General features: G+C 41.0%; 1 long non-coding RNA gene across 1 annotated transcript; it reads left to right on the forward strand.

The window, feature by feature from the left end:
• The first annotated feature begins 10,750 nt into the window (after nucleotides 1-10,750).
• Nucleotides 10,751-12,618, forward strand: LOC147819106 (uncharacterized). The gene is made up of 3 exons (XR_015437264.1): nucleotides 10,751-10,848; nucleotides 11,595-11,716; nucleotides 12,508-12,618. It is a non-coding gene; the product is annotated as an uncharacterized LOC147819106 (long non-coding RNA).
• Nucleotides 12,619-12,735: the final 117 nt, after the last annotated feature.

The following is a 12,735-nucleotide window of genomic DNA, read 5'->3' on the forward strand; positions in this document are numbered from 1 at the left end:
GGTGACACCCTTGGGGGTCACATGTCACACGCTGGCCCACACTGGCTGGCCAGTGGGGTCCGTGGGGGGGAAGGGTCATCCCCAGGTGTGAACCGTGAGGAACTGTGGGGTGTGAATTCCTTTGTCCAGTGGAGCAAAGAAACATTTGGTCTATTGAATGACTGAGTCCCAACAACAGTCAGATACTTGTCCTAAAGCCACTCCATTGTTTTCTTGGCAGTATGCTGGGTCATTGTCATGCTGAAAGGTGAACCGTCGCTGTAGTCACATGCACTCTGGAGCAGGTTCTCCTTGAGGACTTCTCTGTATTTCTCTGCATTTATCCTTCCCTCAATTGTGACCAGTCTCACTGTCCCTGCCACTGAGAACCTCCCCCATAGCATGATGCTGCCACCAGCAGGCTTCACTGTAGGGATGGTACTATGAGTAGTGCCTAGTGGTTGCCAGATACATTTGGACTTCTGCCCAAAGGGTTCAGTTTTTGTCTCATCAGACCGGAGAATCTTTTCCCTCATGCTCTCAGAGTCCTTTAAATGCCATTTGGCAAACACCAAGCGGACTGTCGTGTGCCTTTTACTCAAAGAAGCTTCTGTCTGATGTAGCGGACACACCTGGTCTGGCATCAGTCACAAGCCATTAAAGAAGTTCATTGTAAGGACGAGCAGAGTTATGGACCAAAAATTGACACTCTCTTACTCTTCCCACCATCAAACTATCAAATTGATATGAAACAGAGACCCTTCTCCCATAAACACACCAGCTTTTCACATTTCGGAGAGATGCATCTTAGATTATAGACTAACTTCTCCACCGTGATGGCCTGACTGAAGTGCTCTCTACTCTCTTAGAGTGACCATTAAGTTCTTGGTCACTTCTCTGACACAGGTCCTTCTTGCCAGGTTACTGAGTTAGGCCATACGACCAACTCTAGGAAGAATCCTGGAGGTTTCAAGCTTCCATTTTACAATTATTTAGGTCACTGTGCTCCTGGGAACATGGTGCTTTTAGAAAAAAAAAAAGGTTTTATATTCTTGCCCTGGTAAAAATGACAATTTTATCCACTTGAAATAAAATTTACATACAAAATAAAGTGTGCAGAAAGTGAAGGGCTATGACTCCTTTCCAGAGCCGCCGCAGGACTTGACTAAACATAGAAATCTTAAAGTACAGCTGTTTCTCCTAGTGATGTTTTTTGCAACAAGTCCATATGCTGCATATTTTTCTCTCTGCTAGAAAACAATTCTTCCTGATTTCTTTTGACACATTTTTCAAGGAGTACATTTTCTCGTTGACAAACCATGATGGAGTGAGTTTGAACAGGCCCTGAAGGTCAATACGCATTGCTGAAGTTAGCATGCTTAAAAAATGAAACTGTCATATGAAAAAGAAATATTACAGTATTCATTATAACAGATTTCAACCGTCATTTTTCTCCATTAGGTCAGAGCTTTTTGTTCGGTTCCATCACTTCTTCTTCTTTCAACTCCCCTGTCCTTCTCACAGTGACCTTCTCTGAGCTATAGTTTGCTTCAATGAATCAGTCCTGAATGAATGAGAATGAATAGAATGGGATGTCTGAACATGACTTTTTGCTATATGTGTATAATAAATAAAGTAACAACAGTAATCTCTTCTTACCTCTCCTTTCTTTTCCTTTCTTTTCCTTTCCTTTCCTTTCCTTTCCTTTCCTTTCCTTTCCTTTCCTTTCCTTTCCTTTCCTTTCCTTTCCTCTCCTTTCTCTCCCCTCTCTGCCTGCCTGCTTGTCTCTCTCCTCCAGTCTCTCTTGAATATTTTCATCTCTGTATCTATAACTTTTTTGTGTCTATGTCTATGTCTTTCTCTCTCTCTCTCTCTCTCTTCTGCTTTGACGGATTTGTTTCTGTCCCCCTGTCACATATCAAATCAGGCATATGTTGTCTGAAGCCCAGGGGAAATCAACAAAGTTGCCAAAATCTGAAATACACTCTGTGTGTCTAAACTAGTCTGAGCAAAGTGTGTGGGTGAGCATGAGAAAGAGGGGGAATGTGTACTTCTATCTGTGAGTCTTAGCTTTACAGACAGTTGGGGAAGTGAGGATGTTTTTAAAGGTTAGTGCATTTCTGTTGAACCTCAGTTTGAAAAAGGGTTTACGTTAGGGTTTGAGCTTATGGAAAGTTTTAATACTGGGGTCAAGAATTACATTGTGTCAGTGGAGGAAAATTTAATTCTTTCATGGTACGATTAATATTGTGACTGTATGGTTAAAATGCTTAATTCCAAATGTGGTGATATATATTTCTGAAGAGGAAGGATAAAATGCTCATTTTGTTCAAACTTTCCACATCCCTTATAAATACGGATAGGTTTTGTTCAGGTTTGCCTTTGTCAGAAATGACTTGTATTTGTATGTATGTATTTTCCTTTTTCCGGGCACTTAGGTGACTGAATTTCAATGACGATCTGCCAATGTAATCATGGTTCTGTGAAAGACTGAATAATAGCCTGTGAAATAAATTGCAAACATCAGAAACAAAGAATCAAATGGAAGGAGAAGGACAAAAAAAGGAAAAAGATGGTCAGTGATCAATTAGGAAAAATAGATAGATAGATAGATAGATAGATAGATAGATAGATAGATAGATAGATAGATAGATGTGGGAGTAAGGAGAAAAAGGAAAAAGATGAGGTGAGAGAGTGTCAGAAAAAATAGAGACAGGGTAATGAAGTGTGGCATCCATAGATGAGTAAAAGTGAACCTGCTGCCAAGGTAAGCAGCCGTGGGTTGTTCTGCTGCATGTTATTGAATGATGGGCATGTAATGTGGTCCGATCACTCACATAATTACACAGTTGGCTACACACATGGCCTTACATCTCTCTCTCTCTCTCTCTCTCTCTCTCTCTCTCTCTCTCTCTCTCTCTCTCTCTCTCTCTCTCTCTCTTCCCCCCCATGTCACACATAGACTCAGAGTTTAGCGCCACAGTGTCTGTGTTGGAGACAGTTCTGACATTTGGCTTAATGAGTTTTGCTGTTGTCATGGTGAACTTTGACCTCTTGTTTGGCTGAGGCTGGTGACGGATGAGGTGTCACGGCTCAAGAGTGGTTGATACTGGCCGTTAAATTTAGAAAAAAAAAAAAATCAGAGGTCATCATATGCTTCCCAAAGCCTCACTCTAAAACGCTCTATAATTTTATGGATTATTGCATGTTTTATGATTCTTTACATAACTTATGTGACTTGTCTAAGCTAAACAGACAATGAAAAATGTTAAATATCACTTTAACCAGAGGGGAGCCGAATAGTCTGACAATCACAAACAAAATTTGAGTAAGACAACTTTGGAATTACCAGAAGTCACATTTTTCCTCTTATGATAGAGGCTAATTGCCCAACCTCACCTCAACCCTCCGTGCCAAGCTAGCAAGTCCTAGCCCAGTCCTTCCACTCAACACAGAACGACCACACCGCTGTCAACCCTCCATTAAACTCCCAGTAAGACAGCGAACAAGTTGCTAAGTAATGCATAACTGTCCAACATTGCTGGTACAGTATGTATATTGTGTTTTTCAGATTTTTCAAGCATGGGCAGAAAAATATGATCAAATCTAGATTGAAGTTCACATATGCCAGATGTTGAGTTGTAATATAAAATATTACATAGCCGCAATGTATAGGCATAACTTTAGTGATAAGTACATCATTGTAACAGGATTTACTCATTTTTACAATCATTTCTCACCTGCAGGGGCAGAACAGCATAAGTGCTGCCACTTAACAATGCTTTATGCACACTGATGAATCACTTTCTACCATGCATCAATTTGTGATTTTTCTCTCATAAATCCTAAAAACGGTGCTTCACTTTCCATCCAAAACCATAAGTCTGCCACCACTGTCAAACTTGAATTACAACTGTCTGGCAGCTGCCTCACTCTGTACAAACAAATCTGCACAAAATCACACATAGCTGCTACTTTATACTTATCCTATTTGGCTGAAAAAGTCTGCTGCACATTGCTTTGTGTACTGACACAAATTGACACTTGTTGCTGTGTTGTGGCGTTTGGGGAGCCTTCAACTACCATGACTTAACTGTGGACTTATAAACATCTGCATTTTAAATCAATGAATCAACCAAGTTCATATGATCCTCTTCACAACATATACGTTTGTTTATTGTTTGTTCTCTGGCTTTGAATTCCTGATAGCATACGCATGTACAGCTGTTGGGCTGCCAGCACACAAGTTTTGGATGTTCACGGAGCAGCTTTCATTCTTTTTTGTTGTTGCTGTAGTTAAATTTTTTATTTTTTTCGCTCTGTCAGATTGTAACTGTCTGTCTACATGTGATCCGTGTTCACTCTCCCCGCTTGTGTCTGTCCAGCTAATTAATGCTGACAGGATTGGTTGGTTGACTGCTGGTGTGTGTGTGTATGTGTGTATGTATGTATGTATGCGTGTATGCGTGTGTGTGTGTGTGTGCAGTATGTATGGTTGTAAGCAGCAGATGCTCATCGAGAATCTCTGCCAGGTTGCCATGGCAGCTAGAGAGAGGGTGGGTTGGGGTCGGATGGCATGTTATTGTTGAACCCAGACATTAATTACTAAAGTGACCTATTGCCAACATGGCTTTGGATCAGAATCAAATATTTTGCCAGCACCAAATCTGTGACCTTATTTTCCTCGAGTTAAACCAATTTTACTACAGTGATCACAGAACAATCCAAATTTACACCCTGATGCAACAGCACTGAAACTGAAATGCATGCCTCCACTTTTTACCTTCCATTCATCAAACACTGATGAGTGTTTGTTTGCGACTGTATCGTGACCAAGCACATCACGACTGAGGCCAAAGGCAAACAATAACACAAATGAACATTCGCTGTAAGCTGTGGATCCCCAAACAGTGTGTTTCATTCACTGATCAAATATTACCAACTCACTTTAATTCAGATGAAATGTTCAACAGGGATGGCCTTGTTTAGCTGTGGGGGTGTAATGACATAGTCAGCTCTTGATTTAGTTCGAATTACAATACAGAGCTCATGGTCTGATACAGATACAATACTTTAAATTGTGACTTTAACAATGTTCTACTTTTTGAATAAAGGAGTCAGTATACAATTACTTAACCACTTCACTCAAAACATAACAGACCGTTTTCAGTGTCACCATTCCCTCTCCTACATGAATAAGCAAATCACCTTGTTTTACATGCAGAATCCTTTTCTTCATAAAACTAAACTGAATATACAAGATAAGAATGGCCTAATGGAGATATTGGGCATATAAACTTTATGTTACCAGCTTGAATAAAAATCTGTAGTTCATCCAAGTTGTATCGCTCTGTGAATGTACAGACAGAAGATTGAAAGAAGATAATGAGATAACATTTTGCTCCTGGTAGATTTGGAAATAAGTCTGAGCTTGAACACACCGAGTTGCTGCTTGTCGTCACAGCAACAGCTCAGTTGGGGGAACTCATCCATTGACTGCCATTGTGGAAAAGACGGTGAAAACACACTTTCAGGAGTCGAACTGAGTCAGAATTCACTTTGCTTTGTATCCAATGCAACCGTATTGCTGTAAAGGTAGAGAGAAAAAGAGACTCTGAAAATAGTGCTCACGCCTTGTAACGCCCTTGTTCAGTGGTGATAAAACAGCAGCTGCAGTCAGTTGCAGCTGTTAAAAATCTGAAAGAAGGGGTAGACATTGGAAAACATGTTGTATCAATCTGTTCAGTGTTTTTAGTATCCCTGTAACCAAATCTCCCTGGCATATCTTTGCTGGAATTCAAAGAGTCAAAAACTTCAGGCTTGACATGGATTTCATAACCAAGAAAGAACCAAGTGAAAATTAATAATCATTCGCAAATGAGTCCCAGTTTCTATTTCCACCCTGAATGAACAGAATGGAAAGGCAATTGCCCCAGGCCGCAGTGTGTAGAATTGGTTCGTAAAAGTTCTGCTTAAGGTAACGCAGTGCCCTACAACACTGGCATACTGTACTATTATGCAAATAGCATTTCCAATATTGGTAGAGACAGGCCTTCTAATGTTAATAGATGTGAATAGAAAAGTAAGTGTGTGTGTATGTGTGACAGAGAGAAAGAGGGAGGGAGTGAGTGGGAGAAGGTGTGTGTGTGGGTGTCTGTGTGTGCATACACTTAAAATCCAGTGTGCTTTAATGAGACACAAAGTACAGACAGCAGGTTGCGCGTGGGCTGGAAACCATGGCAACGGCCTTGGGCTCCTAGACATGTGGGGAGAGACAGAGAGAGAGAGAGAACGAACCAGGATGTCATTAAGAACAGTTATTCTAATCAAGACTACAGTGAGTGGTTGATCAGCCTAATTTATGATGACACACACAACAAATATTGCCCCCCTTACACACACACACACACACACACACACACACACACACACACACACACACGTAATCTCTAATTAGTTGATAGCCATGTTACCTTAAGGCCACTACCCAAACCTAAATAATACGTTGCTCCAGACCTTCGAGAATGATTTCTGGCTTTACAGACACCAAAACGCTGCAAAGTTATAGTGACCATTTTTGCAGTTCTTCACATCTTTCCACTCTTATACAATACATGTATACATACACCCTGAAGGCTGCATCTAAAGCCCTCTTCTTGTCACAGCATCGCCCACACAGTTGCATGTTAACATGTGTATTTTTGTGTACGTTTGTTGTATTTTTTTCAGAATCCATACAGCAGACAAGACCCTTCAGGCTGTAGTCTTTTGAATTGTCAGAGAGTTTGCAAAGCTTAAATGCATAGTAATCACAGGGGTCACCTGTGCACCTTTGTTTTTGTTTTTTTTTGCAGTCAGAGGAATGTTGCTCTTCTGCAGTGCACTTAAAAATGGGGTGGGACTGGGAGGAATCAATTATCATATTAACAGTGGGTGTGTTAGGGGTTAGTGTCAATCATTGCCAATCACATCAGCTCCTGTCATCCCTTTTAAAGCAGTGCCCTCCCTGCCACGATTGTCAGACACTTAGTAATGAAACAGAGTCCTGTCTCTTGGAGATAAGGAAAGAGTTTGACACACACAGATCAACACATTAACCCCATGTGCAATTTATGGTTCAATCACTAAAAAAAAAACCTATTTTGAGCATTGTGTTCAGTCTTGATATCGTAAGAACATGCGACCCCTACTGTGCTTCACCGTTTACTCAAGGTCAGTCACCAAGATGAAAACCAGTGCAGGTGAGGACAAACCTAACTGTGAGTCAGAAAAATAGCACTGCAGCATTTCAAAACTGCATGTCACATGGAAGATTTGAGAAGATTTTCATCATCATTTGATGAGATTTCTACAAAAACAGACAACGCTACAATACATGTTGTTTAGATGTAATTTTATGATACAATGTCCACTTGAGCAAAACAAACAAATGAGACCACGAGACTAGTCATCGATTTCCATGTAAACAAACATCAGAAATGTTTCAGTTATAAAATAGATAAATGTGTGGGAGTCATTGTGCTAACTGGGAAATTATTAAAATCACATTTATTATTCTATTTGTGCAAGACAAGAACAGTCAATATAATTGTCTGTGATTGTACTGAAGAGCCAAACAAACATATTACTTCCTGAAGGTGCAATTAGAAATTTGTTGATAAAACACTACTGATATTTTCCCTGTAGCTATATGTGTCTATTCATTTTTTTTTCTGTGATATTTGATTACAGACAGTTTAATACAGTGGGAGTAAAGCCATTTGGAGAGAAAGTGAACATGGTGAATGTCGGACAAAACCTCAGTAGCACAACCAGAGCTATTTATTGGAATAAAGGAGAACTTTTTAGACAGATTTTTGCTTTCAGGTGGTGATTAATGCATGTGTGGTTGTGAGTGTATTTGTGTGTATGTTTCCAGTGTGGTGTGTCATTTTTGCCTCTGAGGAGCTGCAGGTGTGACCTGCTGGGAAGCTTGCCAAACAGGTGGAAAGCCAAAGAAAGAAAAGGACGAGTGAGAGACAGAGAGCCAGAAATTAAATGGTGAAAGCCAAAATAAGATAATAAATAAATAAGATAAAATAAACTGAGCATGTGTATGTATGTGACAGACATGCAGAATTATCGATATATGCTGTGTCCATGAAAAAGAAAATGAGAGTAACAGTAAAAAAAGAAAAAGAGAAGGACATAATGACAGATGGGAGCAGTGGAATGTGACAGAGTTGGAGGGTTGGGAGGAAGAGGAGGATAGAAGAACAGAGTGGAGGGGCTCAAGGGAAAGTTGAAGGTGTTAATGACAGAGGGTGAAGGAGACAGATGGAGAGAGAAAACTGTGGCAGAGGGAAAAAAATAAGAAATCTATTGACAGGAAGAGAGAATACTGATTAATGATCAGTGATTGTTTACTTGTGAATCTGCCAAACAAGCATTGGTGACAGAACTGCCCCCCACCCCCACCACCATTTACACAAATTACATACTTACACACATGTATTTAGATGTCTGCAGGCATGGTCTGCCATGACCACAACTCAGAGTGCAAAGGGTGACAAGAAGAACGACAATTAGAGAGACACAAATAGTGGCAGACACACACTCACACACACACACACGCACGCACACAAACACTTTAGGTCTCCAATCAGACTGAGCCTAGAAGGACTGTTGTAGGAGAAAATGAGTTTTGTTCTCTGGAGGCTCAGACAGAAAGACGGAGAGAGAGAGAGAGAGAGAGAAGGGGAAGAAAGGAAGAAACAAAGGAAGAAAGAAAAGAAGGAAAATTTCCACTTGAAGAACTTAGGGTTGTTGTCTTGCTTGAGGCCATGTTGGCAGTACTTGTGAAAGGAGGAGAGAGGATTTGTCATTTACATCCATTTCTCTCTCTTTCCCTTCCTTTTTTTTTATCTCCACACACACACACACACAGTGTGCCATCTGTGCTTCCTTGAGGAGCAGTAAACCCAAATCTTCTCCAAAAAATGCAAACTACAGCGATATGTCTCCACAGTTATATTCGTCTTGCTGGTGTCTGATGGGGCATGGCTGCTGAGCTGCAGCCAAAATACTCCATTTGACCTAAATCATCTCCGCACCCGGCTGGCGTATGTGTGTGTGTGCGTGTCCGTGCATTGTGTTTATGCATGTTTGTCAGCAATATGATGAATTTTGGACATTGCACATAATGATGTAAGAGCTCCCTCCCACATGTCCTCTGTCTCCCTGCTTATCATTCTGTTTGTGCCTCCTTTCGCTCTGCTTCTCCCTGATTTGCTCTTTCTGCTCCTCCGTCTCCCACTCTCCTTCTCTCTGATTCTCATTCTTTTAGTTTGTCCCTTTCTGCAAGGAGACTGTCTTTGTGTGTGTGTGTTCGTGTATATGTGTGATACAGGTATGTGTGTATGAAATAGGGTTTATTTGTTATTGCGACATATTGGTGCCCCTGCGCTTCACCTCTCAACCCAAACATTTAATTTCACCCAATAACAGGCATGTTAGCTGTTCACTGCACACACACACACACACACACACACACCCACACCCACACACACTCACACACACATGCACACCCATACACACAAAGCAACTATATAGTTGTGTATTGTAACTCCAGCTCTGTGAAGAAAGCGTAGCTCTCTAATGAGCTCTAAAGGCTGGCTCTTTCGTGTTTGCATATGCTGCACATTATAATTTGCATGTTCTCCACATGCTCAGCTAATCAAGTTGATTATTTCGACTATCAGTATTAAATCCTATAGGGGCTGGCCCCATAAAAAGATCCATGGCCCCAGATGGCTAATTAAACTCTTTCTATAACCAGTCAGCACACCCTTGAGATGCTCCCTTTCCTGTAAGATATTAGACATTTTCACCTTAATGGAGACCCGATGAGATGTAAGACTTGGCCGCTGGTGTAATGCCTGCTGTCCACATTCTCTGAGTGTCATGGCACAGATAGTACTGGAGAAATGATTTGTTGCTATGTCTATGGAAATGACTTAACACTAAACAGTATGGCTATACCAGCTGCTAACAGGCCACAACACATACTGTGCCCGTGGGTCTTACCGGAACTCTCTCCTGCGGTGTTGCTTATTTGGGGTGTTGATGGAAGCTCAGAGTTGGTTTCAGTTAATTTAGATTAACACATTAACACAGACAGAAACTAAACTGAAATACTTAAATATTTTAATTGTTCATCACAGTCCCAACAGTGGAGTTCCTCCCTATATGTGCACCACCCTATACTTTCTTGTGTTTCCCTTTCTTGCTCTTTTCTGGTGTGTGATGTTCTGCAAGACAAAATGACGACCATGTGTCCATAACACTGAGCCAGAACGTCCTTGAGTAAACACTGTGTTATTAGAATCTCCATTTATAATATTGGATCTCAGTCTTCTCTCAAATTATTGAAGTTTGAGAAGAAGAAAATGCCCAGTTAACTTCTCCAAACAGCCCGTGCAGCATAATCAGCAGAAACATTTTGGAATGATCAAATGATTCAACCACATATTCAGAAGAAATGAAGCAAGTTTTGTTTTGATTGTGAAAAACAGGACCATGTTTTTTCATTCTCACTTGTAAATTAATGGGTTGCTTGTCTTTCCTTGTGTTTTTTTTTTGTTTTTTTTTGCAGTGATGGATGGGCAGACAGGTATGACGTGACAGATGGTTTCGTTAGGGAAGCAGCTGGCGGTATCACCATCAAGCTCCAGTCGGCTGATGTGAAATGGTTTGACGAGTACTACCTTAAACTTCGCCCCGAAAACAACCTCAGGAACCCCTGGTTTCCAGAGTTCTGGCAGCATCGTTTTCACTGTCGACTTAAAGGCCACCCGCAGGAGAGCAGCAAGTACAACCGCACCTGTAGCAGTGAGTACAGAGACAAATAAACATACATGGGCAAGCACGTAAACATCATTTTATTTCATGCTGAGGGATTGTTAGTTACAACAGGTTTGTTTAGCACAGTTGTACTGTATTTTTGTGTTGGCCACAACCATCAGAGAGAGAGAGAGAGAGAGCGAGGGCCTGCATTGTTTTTCATTAACATAACAGGCTACAGTATCAATCTGCCTTTATTGACAGGCTTTCATAATGGCCAGTATTAATGCAAATAAGTTACACTCACATAACATACAAACAGACTAGCTGAACACCCACACACCTACACACATAGCATATGGATACACACACCTTTCCTGTTCATCGGAAGATATCCCTCGTGGCTGTAAGTGCACCCTCCCTTTATTTCTTTGAATTCGTCTCCCACCATTCTTCCCTCTCTGTTTCGTTCCCTCCATTCATAGGCAAAACGCTGTGTGAGAGCTGCATCAAAGGGAGTCATGTCTCATGTATTCTGATGAAATGGGACGTGAAATACAAATGAACAGCACACAGAAAGAGACACAAAGAAATGAGATGTGGAGGTGGGAAGTGGCCGATGAGAAGACATGAGAGGAAAGAGAGCGGTCTTTGATGTTAGGAAAAAAAAGGAACCACACGTTGTTTCATAAAATTAGAAGGGAAATGTGAAATTAAGAGTTACTCTGATATACCTGACTTACTCTTTCCATCCTCTCTCCCTTCCCTCCGACTCTACCCCCCTTCCTCTGCAGAGCGGGAGTCGCTTCGGCAGCAGTATGCACAGGACACCAAGATGGGGTTTGTCATTAATGCCATCTACTCAATGGCATATGGCCTGCATAATATGCAACGGGCACTCTGCCCAGGCTATCAGGTAGGTGCTGCTCTGATGGATGAATGGGGGGACACTACAACTAGAGGAGATAAAAGAGGGGGATGAAGGGGTGGAGACTGGGGATGGTGCAACAAAAAGAAGGTGCCAGATGGGCAGATTGCTGCCATGTTACAGTAGACCTTGTTTCCATGGGTCCCAGTTTTGACTTGCATTTTACTGATGCAAATACATGAAGATTATGTATGAATTGAGAAATTCAGATAGAACAGTACAAAACTGGAACAATTTAAAGTAAAAATCTGTATTTTATTCTGTATTTTCTGAGTCAGAATCTTACAGACTTTGGCTCATATTTCCTTTAACTTTATGGTAATGACATGAAAATTAATTGCTGCAGATGTGTAAAGTGAAATGTAATATTTTAGACACAGTGGTTCAGTTCTGACTCAACGGTTCACTTTGTGTAAATATGTTACGGTGTTTGGCCTGAATAGGGCCGATATGGGACAGAAAACTACCTGCTACACTGCAGGGTTTCAATTTCCATCTCACTAGGAGGGATAAGACACAGTGTTTGCTGACGTCTTGATTGCTTAAAGTTTATGTATTATGTTAGTTTCATAGTAAAATCATCATTTTTTAAGTATACTTCATTTTCCTCAAGCTGAGGTTTAACTGAAGGAATATTTTTTTAAACTTTTATCAACAGGATGACCGTTGACCAGCATTTCCAAAGTTACTTGTGCACACACAAAAATTCTGGTGTTTCTTTTCTGGTGTGGGTCAGGACGTTTTTGTTTTATATGACATGGCTGTTGATGTATTTTAAGGGCCTATGTGATGCCATGCGACCTATAGATGGTGCTACACTGCTGGACTTCCTGATGAAAACCAACTTCACAGGCGTGTCAGGGGAGGGAATCTTATTTGATGAGAATGGAGACTCACCTGGCAGGTAAGAGCTGTAACTGAACACAGATGTCAGTAACACCCTTTGCAAAAGCGATAGACAAGCGGTGCCTACAACAAGTATTTTGTGACATGACCATGTATCGCAT

Source organism: Seriola lalandi, unplaced genomic scaffold, assembly GCF_002814215.2.
Source record: "Seriola lalandi dorsalis isolate HSWRI2012SDOR001 ecotype SW California unplaced genomic scaffold, Sedor1 jcf7180002054313, whole genome shotgun sequence".
NCBI classification, from domain to species: Eukaryota; Metazoa; Chordata; class Actinopteri; order Carangiformes; family Carangidae; genus Seriola; species Seriola lalandi.